The sequence below is a fragment of the Phyllostomus discolor genome, chromosome 4 (genome assembly GCF_004126475.2).
Source record: "Phyllostomus discolor isolate MPI-MPIP mPhyDis1 chromosome 4, mPhyDis1.pri.v3, whole genome shotgun sequence".
Taxonomy (NCBI): domain Eukaryota; kingdom Metazoa; phylum Chordata; class Mammalia; order Chiroptera; family Phyllostomidae; genus Phyllostomus; species Phyllostomus discolor.
The window spans coordinates 179,636,956-179,647,454 of NC_040906.2; the positions used below are offsets into that span (position 1 = coordinate 179,636,956).

A 10,499-nucleotide genomic window follows, 5' to 3' on the forward strand; every position below is an offset into this window, starting at 1 on the left:
CTTCATTTTCATGTATCTTATATATTGGCATTCCGAAAAATGTAGACTGATGTTCCAGGGTGTGTCTCAGGGCTTTAGGGCAGGGACGGTGAGTCACATTCTGTTTCCGGCAGAAAAATCTAGAAAATGGATCAGAGGACCATTGAGATGAAGATTGAACTGTTCATGAGTTTGCAGCTCGGTGACGGGGTTGAAAGAAGAGGGCAAAGACATATGACAGATAAACTGGTTCTCCAGTGCCAGCTGGTATTAATTTAGGAAGGAAGATACGTCAGTCAAAAAAATCAAGAAGGGCATTTTACTAAGACTATTTTTCATGAAACAGGTAACCTGGACAAGGTCGGAAATGCCCAGTGCTGTGTCAGCATGCAACAAATGTTAGCTCGGTCCTGGAACCTCCACTTACCAACAAGTTCCTCACACTCTCTGTGTCTCAGTTCTGTGCAATAGGGACCTGCAGCGCCTGCGGCCCGGGCATGCATGTGCCCTGAATGGGAATCAAACACATCTGTACAATAGGAGCAGTAGTACCTTCCTCAAAGAGATGTTATGAGAATTAAATGGATTAATATAGGTAAAAATGCCATTATACTACAGGCATTTACTGGTTAATGACATGTTTTTTTTTCTTTTCCCTTCAACGTTGTTTCTAAAATTCCTTCATGCTGTTATTGCAGCAGTATTTCATTTTTGTGTGTTTAATATTCTACTGTGTAAACATAGCACTGTCCCACTATTTATCCGTTCTCCTGTCATGGATAGACAGTGTTGCTGGCAGTTCTGCAGTTTTCATGTTGTCCTGTTCTGGCCCTTCCCCGGAGGCCCGTGTGAAAGCGCTGCACGGGGACAGAACGGCTGGACCGCGGCGGGTAGGAGTACTTGGCCTTATAAGATGACCCACAGTGTTCCACAGAGTGACTGTCTCATTTACGTACCCATCAGAACACCTCGTCCACTAGCTGATAGACTTCTTAGTGTTTGCCAGTTTCAAGAGTGTGCCATTCTATTTCAGTGTGGTTTTCATTTACATTTCTATGACTCCTAAGAGGATGAGCAACTCTGAATATGTTTCTTACTCATTCTAATTTTCTTGTTTATGAGATGTCTATTCATGCCTTCAGCCTGTTTCTTCTAGTTTGTCTTCTGGAAAGAGGTCACATGAAATCCTTGCTGCTCCTGCTTTAAGAATAATAGGTGTTAATCAGTCTGTTAGTTCTATCTACTTCCGTGAAGAGGGCAGATAGTTAACATGATGATAACCAGGGAGTCAGGCACCCCACAAAGGTATTTTCTCATGAGTCTTCCTCAAACTGGCAGTATCTAGGGAGCGGGATGGAAAGAGAAGATGTTTGTTGGTTTGTGTTTTGCTTTATAGATTTGGGCATGTGTTAGCACTTATTAATTTGGTTATGTGATTCTTTTTTTTTAATAGAAGCAGTATCCAGCAGTTCAATTGTAATAGTAGTAAACAGTGAGCACTTTACTAAGTACTGTTCTAGGCACTTGACATATTTCATCTCGATTAAGCTTCAAAATAACTTGCAATGGCAATGAAGTAGGTACGGCTGTTATTATTTCCCAGTTGAGGAAATGGAAGCCCTGAGAAATTAATGAGTTGTTCAAGGTGGAATCACTACTAAATGGTAGAAATGGGCTTCAAATTGAGGGAGGCTGACTCTCCAGCCCACAAGAGGGTGACGAGGACTTGAAGAGAGAAAGATCCAGAACAGAAAGTACTAAGAAGTTAGGAGAGTCTGAAAGTTGCTGGGATGAGTGCTTGCAGATGTGTGAAGAAGAAAATTGAAGTTCAGGTTTTCAGAGAATCAGAGTAAACATAGTGTTAGGATTCTGTGACAGGAATGAGCTGTGTTGAAGAGGGATGGAAGCGAAGGGCACTGGAATCCAGGTGCTTGGGAAGCTGTGACCCAGGGACCCCGATGCTGCTGCCTGAGCTGACAGCTAGAGCTTGGCAGCACTTGCGGGTTGGTGACGAAGCTTTCTGTGAATTGGACGGTGACCTAGAAGACACTGGATGATGGAGATTATGCCTCACACTATAGCATGAGGCTCAGAGCGGGCAGGGAGTGGGGAGCTGCAAACTGGTAGCAATGGAATCACCTGGAAGTGGCAATGAGAAGCTTGGAGAATGCTAACACTGCTTTTGAATCTCTCTTCGCTTGTTGGAAGGTGAGGGTAAAAAGCCATATTCATTTGTCAAGGCCCAAGGAAAGTGCCGTCCTTGGCGGAGTGCCAGGTTGTGGCTAAGAGAAGGTGAAAGTGTGGTTCTGTGAAGAGGATGAGGTTGTAGATTAGAGTATTTATAGGGAATTGTGCCTTTACAGTGGAAAGAGTTTCAAAGAAGTCAGTGGTGGGAGAAACTGGGGGAGAAGTAGCAGAGGATAGTTTGGCTATGGGTAAAGAGAAATATTTTTCTTCATGGGTAACTACTAAGAACCAGAATTAATGATGTAGATGTGATTTATTGGCCTAGAGATTATGAAGAAATACAGGTGTGAATTTGACAAGAAAATTGGCATTAACTTCAAAATGATGCAAGGGTACCGCTGATTCACACAGAACTGTTTGCTGTTGATTTCGGGGAAGCAGAAAGTGCCTCTGGTGCTCCTAAAAGGGGTGCAAGAGGGGCCCCTCTACAGGTAAGTGATCCTGTGTGGGCTCATTCACCTCCCTGTGTACCGTTTTTTCCATTTCTAAAATGCGGTCAGTAATATCTCCTATCTGAGACGTCATGAGAATTAAGTTTATGTGTATAAAAACACCTTCAAAAACTGTAAAAGCCGGACAAAGGTAAGTTAGGATTATTATAGTGTTAGTTATATCAAACTTTGTTTTGGTAAATTCTTCATCAAAAATGCAAAGTCCAAGTGTAACCTCGTTCTTGGTAAAAAGTAGGAATCACTTTCAATGGTTTGTCTGAAAACATTGCCTTCAGGAAAGCATTATGAAAAAAAGCAGAAGTGTCTGCCTTATACTCTGTAGACAAGTCAAGTAATTTGTCAGGGAAATAACAGCAATGAGAGTCATTATAAGGAGAAAGGATTTTTTCTTTTGTCATTCTTTCCATTACAAATGATTTACAGTTTCCATTTAAGGACAGGTCAGAACACCCCTTAAAGTCCTTTAGCAAGTTCAAACAGCCACAAGCTGGGACTTGGGCACCGCTCGCCAGTATTTCCTGAGAGAGTGCTCCTCGATCAGAGACTGGAAGTTTCTCTCCTTCCCCACAAACAAGCACCCCTTAGTCCCCTTCCTTTGCCTGGGCAGGTCATTCGCTTCGACAGTGGAGGCCGACATACAGGCCGTAGTTCCTAGCAGGCGACAGGCACTTTAGCCTTAAGTATTTCCTCTCATACTGTTTTTCTTAAGGAGGGGGAAATGCGGTCATGCTTGTTTTTCTTTCACCTCCTGAAAAACCTAATATTCTTGAGACACTGGTGGAATAGCAAAACTTACTTTTATTTACTAAATATAAGCCAGGGAAGGCTTTTGTATTTATGTTAAATTTTTTTCTGTTTAGGGTGTGGAAAAGGGGTGGCCAATGTTGAGATACTTTATGAGATTAAGACAAACCTACCAACCCACTGACCACAGCTTTCCTGTAAAATGGAAACATGCCCCCCCCAATTAGACATGTGGTCCTCGTGGCTCTATGGTTCGCCTCTGCCAGGAACACCAAGACATCAGCCTGAAAATGCCCTGAAAACTTCTGACATCGGAGTTGAACAACTCAAAAATTTATGGAAAGAGATTATTTATGAAACAGAGAATGGTTAGAAGAAATTAAGTTCATCTAGAATCCTGCATTTAAAAAATTAAGATGTTTTCTTTATGGACATTCAGTATATTTTCGTTGTTGTGGATGGATAATATGCAGATAAATAATGAAAATATCAAGCCATGATTTATCAATCCAAAGATCACAGTGCAAATATAGTTGGTATATACCCTCCCAGGCCTTTTCTGACACATCCATGTGTACATTTCACCGTCCTAGACACGTCCTCTTGCAGCCCACTGAACACGTGCCTGTGCCAGTAGCATCGCAGTAACGAGTATGGGTTCCATCCCAGTACTGCTTGGGTTCGGGTCTCAGCTCTGTCAGTGACTAAAGGGGTGTCATCGGGCAAGTTTCTTTATCATTCTGCTGATGGGAATGACGGTTTTGAGCAGAGAACTGACGGGATCTAGTCCTGGATGAGGTTGCCGTCAGCCAAAATCAGAAGTCTGTGAATGGAAGAGGTTTGTGGTGGGGAGACCAGCAGTTCAATCTATTTGACATCTGAATGGAAATATCAAGTGTGCAGTTGGGGTCTGATTTGGAGAAAGGTATGAATGGAGTTAGAAATGCGGGAGTCACAGGCATATAGGTATCTAGAGCTTTGAGACTAGATGCAATCAAGGGGGTAAATGTAGACAGAGAAGAAGAGCAAGAAGTGAGGCATGGGGCACTCTAACACTGAGAGTTTAGGAAAGAAGTACAAGGAAAGGGGGTGTAAAATGTGATAAGGTGGTGCTAATCCTTGTGAAAAGGATGATGACTCAGCACAGCTTCCTCAGGTTGCAAGGACTGGAGACACCAGGGTAAATGAACTTGAACGATATGTGTCTACTCTGGGTTGGCAGCAGCCGCTCCACTCCTGTGCTCAGACACTGCAGCGCCCCTGCCTCTCCTCATCTTGACCAGTGTGGCACGTGGTCTCTGATATTCTTCGTGTGTATTCATTCTTTTTTCCTGTGAATAGTGTTTGCTCTACTTGCTGCCTTTAATATGTGTAATTAAACCCGCCAGTACCAGGCTTCCCCCCAAGCCCAACAGTGAAACAGCATTTATCAGCTTTTATGAATGCCCTCCACTCAATTCCCAGTTCTCTTCTTCCTCGAGCCCTGTCAGCAGCCCTTGACAGAGGTGACCACTCCCTCCCATCTGAACCAATCCTCGTCTCACCTCGAGCGTACCAGTCTTTCCTGGTTCGCCTCCTGGTTCTCACAGGCCACTTCGCATTTTTCTGACCACTTCTCATTTTTCTAATTTCTAGATGCTGAAGAGCCCCAAGCTCAGTCCCTGGAACTTTTTTCCGTCTATACTTACTCTGTTGGTGATTGCTTTTAATTTCATGAATGTAAATACTATATTCTAAAGATTCCCTCTTGAACTTCAGGTTCACGTTTCTTCCTACCTAATGACATTGTCACTTCCATGTCAAATAGGCAACTGCAGTACACTGTATCCTTGTTGGAAATATGTTTTGCCTTTTCCAGTCCTAGGATGACACTTAACCCTGTTCTGCTGATGTCGGGATTGGCCATGTGCCTTGCTCTGGTCAGGGACGTGTGCCGTTCTGAGAAGAAGCCTTAGGGGCCATGAGCGGTGCTGTCGTGCTCCCTCTCCCCTCTGTTCTAACTCCAGACCTCCCTGCTCCTTCAGGCTGGGTCACGGGACAAAGTCAGCATGGCCGGAGCCAACGTGCAATGGGCACAGATGTGAGCAAAGCAAAAAACCTTTTTTGTTCCAAGGTATTAAGAGTTTTAGAGTTGTTTACTGCAAAAAACTTAGGGTAAACAGACAAATACAGCATCTCAATATAATATACCCACAAGTGAATGCCTGGCCTTCCCTGCTTGAAACCTGCTCTCTTCAGGAGTTCCCTGTTTTGGTCAACACCAGCTTCAACTTCCCAGTTCTCAGACGAGGAACCTGGGGGTTGTCCGTGGTTACACTCGGTATCTCACACTCGACGCAAATGAGAAACAAGCAAAAGTGATAAAACTCTCTGTGGAGATTACAGTCAGTGAGTATGAAACAGAAAAAAATAATAATCATGGTAAGTTAAGTGTATAATATTCAAATATTTGTATGTAATCATATTACTATATAATATTAAATATTTAAATTTTAATATTTAGAATGTAATGGACACAATGGAAATAATAGAGAAAGTAAAGGGCAAGGGAGTGCCGGGGGTGCAAGTGAGAGGGCAGGTTGCCAGGGTGGTCAGAGTCGGTCTCATTGGGGAAAAACATTTGAGGAAGGACTTAAAGGAGGTGAGAGGCATAATCGGCGTGATAACAGTATAAAGTATGTTTCAGGCAGGGGGCCAGCCAGTGCAGAGGCCCAAATGTGGAACCATGCCTGGCTGGCACAAGTAACAACAAGGAGTCCAGTGTGGCTGGAACAAAGGAAGTGATGGAAAAATTGGTGGTGGCTGATATAAAAGTATATGGAGCTGGGTAGGTGGCATAACATGTAGAGACTTATGTGTCCTCATAGATGAGAACTTTACTCTCAGTGGGATAAGGAACCACTGGAACATGCTGAGCAGAGAAGTGACATTGTTTGACATACAATTTTTTTTAGCTTAGCACCATTGATTAAGTGATCTCAGCTGTTGTAGCTGCTGTGTGTCAGCCTGTTCTTAAAACATAAAATGCACTTCCAGTTCCTCTTGTCCAGGACAGAAGGGTCTTCCAGGTAGTGCACCAACACAACAAGAGGCTCCGATGATGCCATCTTCAATACTGGTGCCATCCAGACAGCGAGAGGGTCGTGGCCCATTCAGCCTCAACCACAGCTTACAGAGGTTTTGAGAAAGGAGCCTGGAGGGGCCCAACCTGCTGGGCATTTGGATGCTGTCAGTGTGCGCTTTGTATTCCACGATGGTGTTGGGAAGCAGGTTAAGCACTCACCGAAGGGTATCCCAGATTTGGGCTGTGGTTGCTTGGGCAGTGGCAGTCTTATTCCATATTAAAGTAATATCCTCCTGAAACTGGACAGAGACCACAGCCCCACAGATCTGTGAACTGTTTCCCCAGCATGGCCAGGATGAGAGTCTCCCAGCACTGGGATGCCAAGCCCCTCCATAGCCAAACAATCCACTTGCCACCATTTTTATTTGCATCATCGTCCCACATGGGTTTAATTCCTTCTTTAAAGAGACAGAAGTCACTGTGGCCCGTACAGTCCCTGGGATGTACCGTGTGGCTGTAAAACCTCAAAAGTTGCTCCACAGAGGCAAAGGTGTCAATCTGTTTGATGTTCTGTTCACAGTTCTGTGAGCTGGGGGGCCGGTTGGAGGTTCTTCTGGAGTACCAGACGGTGCAGTTGCACTGCAGGGGGTGCTCTGCTGGCCCAGGGACGGCAGTCGTCCTCTTGCTCCTGCTGTAACCTTTGTCTCGTTCCATTTTTCCTCCTCATCATCTTTCTGTGGGCTGTTTTCTTCATTCTGATCGTTGTCCCCACTGTCGTCATATTTCAATGCATAAAACTTGTTCATCCTCTCGCCGTCACCTCTGCCTCATGGAGTGATTTCCACTTCTCCTGGCCCCCTGTGTGACATACCTTTTAAAAGGCTCACTCAGGCTGCCGTGTAAAGACTAGACAGTAATGAGAGTGGGAGGAAGGTTGGAAGTAGGGAGACCACTTAGCTTATGGAGTAATTCACAGGAGAGGCAGCGGTAACTGAGTCAAGATAGCTAATAGTGATCACATCAGGTTTTGGATGTACTCTATAAAGAATCTCTTGAAGGACTGGATATGAAGAGTTAAAGAGAAGCATCAAAAGTGATTTTAAATTTTCATCCTGAGCAGATGGTACAGTGGAGTTTCCCTCAGCTAAGATGGCAGCAGGTTTGGGGAGGAAAAGAGGAGCTCCCCCATAGGAGCTTGGTTTCAGGCATATTTTTAACATATTTATGGGGTGGTCGAAGAGGCATTTGTTATTCAAGTCTGGAGTTTCAGGGACGATGTCCATACTAGAGCTTTAAATTTGGGAGTCATTGGCATAAACGGGTATTCCTTGAAGATATTGTGGGTTAGTGCCAGGTCACTGCAATAAAATCAATATTGCAGTAAAGTGAGTCACAGATTTTTTGATTTCCCAGTGCATACAAAAAGTATGTTTATACTACACTGTAGTCTATTAAGTTTGCAATAGCATTATGTCTAAAAATTTATATCAGGTACCTTAAAATGTACCTTAATTAAAAAAATTTTTTTTGGCTAAAAAATGCTAACCATCAACTGAGGCTTCAGTGAATCATAATCTTTTTGCTGGTGGAAGCTCTTACCTTCAATTTGTAAAAATTAAATTATCTGTGAAGTACAATAAAGCACAGTGCAATACAACAAGCTATGCCCGTACATTAGCGTTTGAAGCCACAGCCCGTGTGAGTTCACCAAGAGACTGAATGCAGCTAAAGAGAAGAGTGTCATCAAGTTGTATACATTAAATATGCACAGCTGTTGATATGAGAGAGAGAGAAGAGATGAGAAGGACCATTGGTGATGAGGGAGATTTGGAAGAAGAGAGGAAGCTGCCAAGGAGACTCAAATGGAGCAGCCAATCAAGTAGAAGGAAAGCTGAAGGGTGGTGTCCTGGACCAAAAGGATAAAAGTTTATCAAGGGGAACAGAATGGTCCACTGTGACTGAGAAGACAACCACTGAGAAGTGACCATTGGATGCGGAGACATAAAGATCATTGGCCACCTTAACTGAACAGCGTGGATTGAATGGTGGCAGGGAGAGTGTGCTAGGAGGCAGTATGAGGAGAGAGGCAGGGAAGGATTCAGAAGAATTTAGTCAGCTTTTGGGAGTGCCTGGATGCAAAGAAGAGCAGAGAAATGAATGGGTCAGTAAGTGATGGAAAAAGCATAGACAAATAAAGCCTTTTTAAAAAAATCTTCACCTGAGGACATTTTTAAAATCCATCCACCTGCTTTTTTTTGAGAGAGAGAGAGACTGACACACATCTATTGGTTGCCTTCTTGTACATGCCCCAATCAGGAGGATTTAACCTACAAGCTGGGTATGTGCCCTGACCAGGAATTGAACCCATGATCTTTTGTTTTGCAGGATGATTCTCCAACCAACTGAACCACACTGGCCAGGGCAAGCCTTATTTTAATTATGGTATAATGTTTAAACTTGGTTTCTAATAAAGGCTTGCAGCTGATGATAGTAATATGACCTACATCCATATCCTAATTATTCTGAAATAAGATGATATCCCGATGCATCATTCTATGTGCAGCACCTTCATGGTTTTTCCAGTCATGTTTTTAACCAAAAAAAAAAAAAAAAGGTAGCTAAAGACGTGAACATGATGGGTAAATTCCCCTTTAATTAAGTTTCTAAGTTGTTCATAGTCAGTAACTATATAGTAGATACTAGCAAATAAGAAATTTGACCTCTGAAATTGAAAACATTATTTTCTAAAGTCATAATGAGATCATTAGTTGCTTCAAGTTTATTCTGGTTAGCATCATACAGGGTAAATGACATTACAAAGCATAACTCAGTCATATGAGCACTAAAGCTTCTGTATTTAAAAGAAAGTGAACCATCTGATCACTTAAATTGTTTTATCATCATTACCTATTGGTAATAATCATTAAGATTTATTGACAGGTTTATGCTAGTTTTCCAGGCTCAAGTGCTCACAACAGTGTCTGCATTAAGCATTATTATTAGCCTCCTTTTATAGATGAAGAAACAGAAAGCCTCTGCACAGAAAGGTAAATAACTTAAATCTTCACAGATGGTAAGTTGTGAATTGTCTGAGTCCAGGCCTGCTCTGAAGCAGGACTGCTGCTAGCCCATATGGTGTTCTTATGCAATTAGAAAACAGCATTCCATTTTGCAAGTAAGATTCTGTTGATATGCAACCCGAATGGCTGTTTCTCAGGGGAGCTATCCAGAGCACCACTTGTAGCGTCTCTGCCTGCGCACACACGACCACCTATACTTCTGCCTTTTCCCATACCAGGACATACACTCCAGCCAATTTCCAAATACTTTGTGTTGCTCCTCCCGTTTCCATGGTAGGCAGGTATATCCAGTTTAGAGTTGGGGAATGGGAAGCAAGTTCTTGAAAGTGCCAGGTAAGTGAGAGAAGCAATTGCAGTCTTCACTAGAAATGAAGTCAGGACAGATATAACTTGTGTAGGTGTGTGTGCCAGCATGTAGGTGAAGGGTCTCCTGAGTGTGTGTGTGTGTGTGTGGTGTATGGCCATATACACTTAAAGCAGGTTTTTGTAGGAGTCAGCTCACCACTACTTCAGAACTTGGTGAGGAGGCTTGGAATATGCTTTTATGTAAGTTAATATTTGTCAGTGATGTGAATTATTGTGCTGTTTTTGTGCTGTCTGTTTTTAAAGAATATATTTATTTTATTTAGAGAGAAGAGAAGGGAGGGAGAAAGATAGGGAGAGAAACATTGATGTGAGAGAGAAACATGGATCACTACATGCCCCAACTGGGGACTGAACCTGAAACCTAGGCATATACCCTGACCAGGAATTGAACCAGAGACCTTTCACTTTGCAAGACCATGCCCAACCCAGTCATATCAGTCTGGACTATTTTTGCTGTTCTTCTACGGTATGCAAACTGAACACTCCTATGCAGCACCCTTATTCCTAATCATTCTTTTGTTCATTAGACAATTGTTAAATGTCTACCTACATGCAAAGCACTGTACC

The 10,499-nt window shown here is 43.0% G+C and overlaps 1 pseudogene; it reads right to left on the minus strand.

The window, feature by feature from the left end:
* Nucleotides 1-6,366: 6,366 nt before the first annotated feature.
* On the minus strand, nt 6,367-7,348 carry LOC114495083 (annotated as a pseudogene).
* Between the last annotated feature and the right edge of the window lie 3,151 nt (nt 7,349-10,499).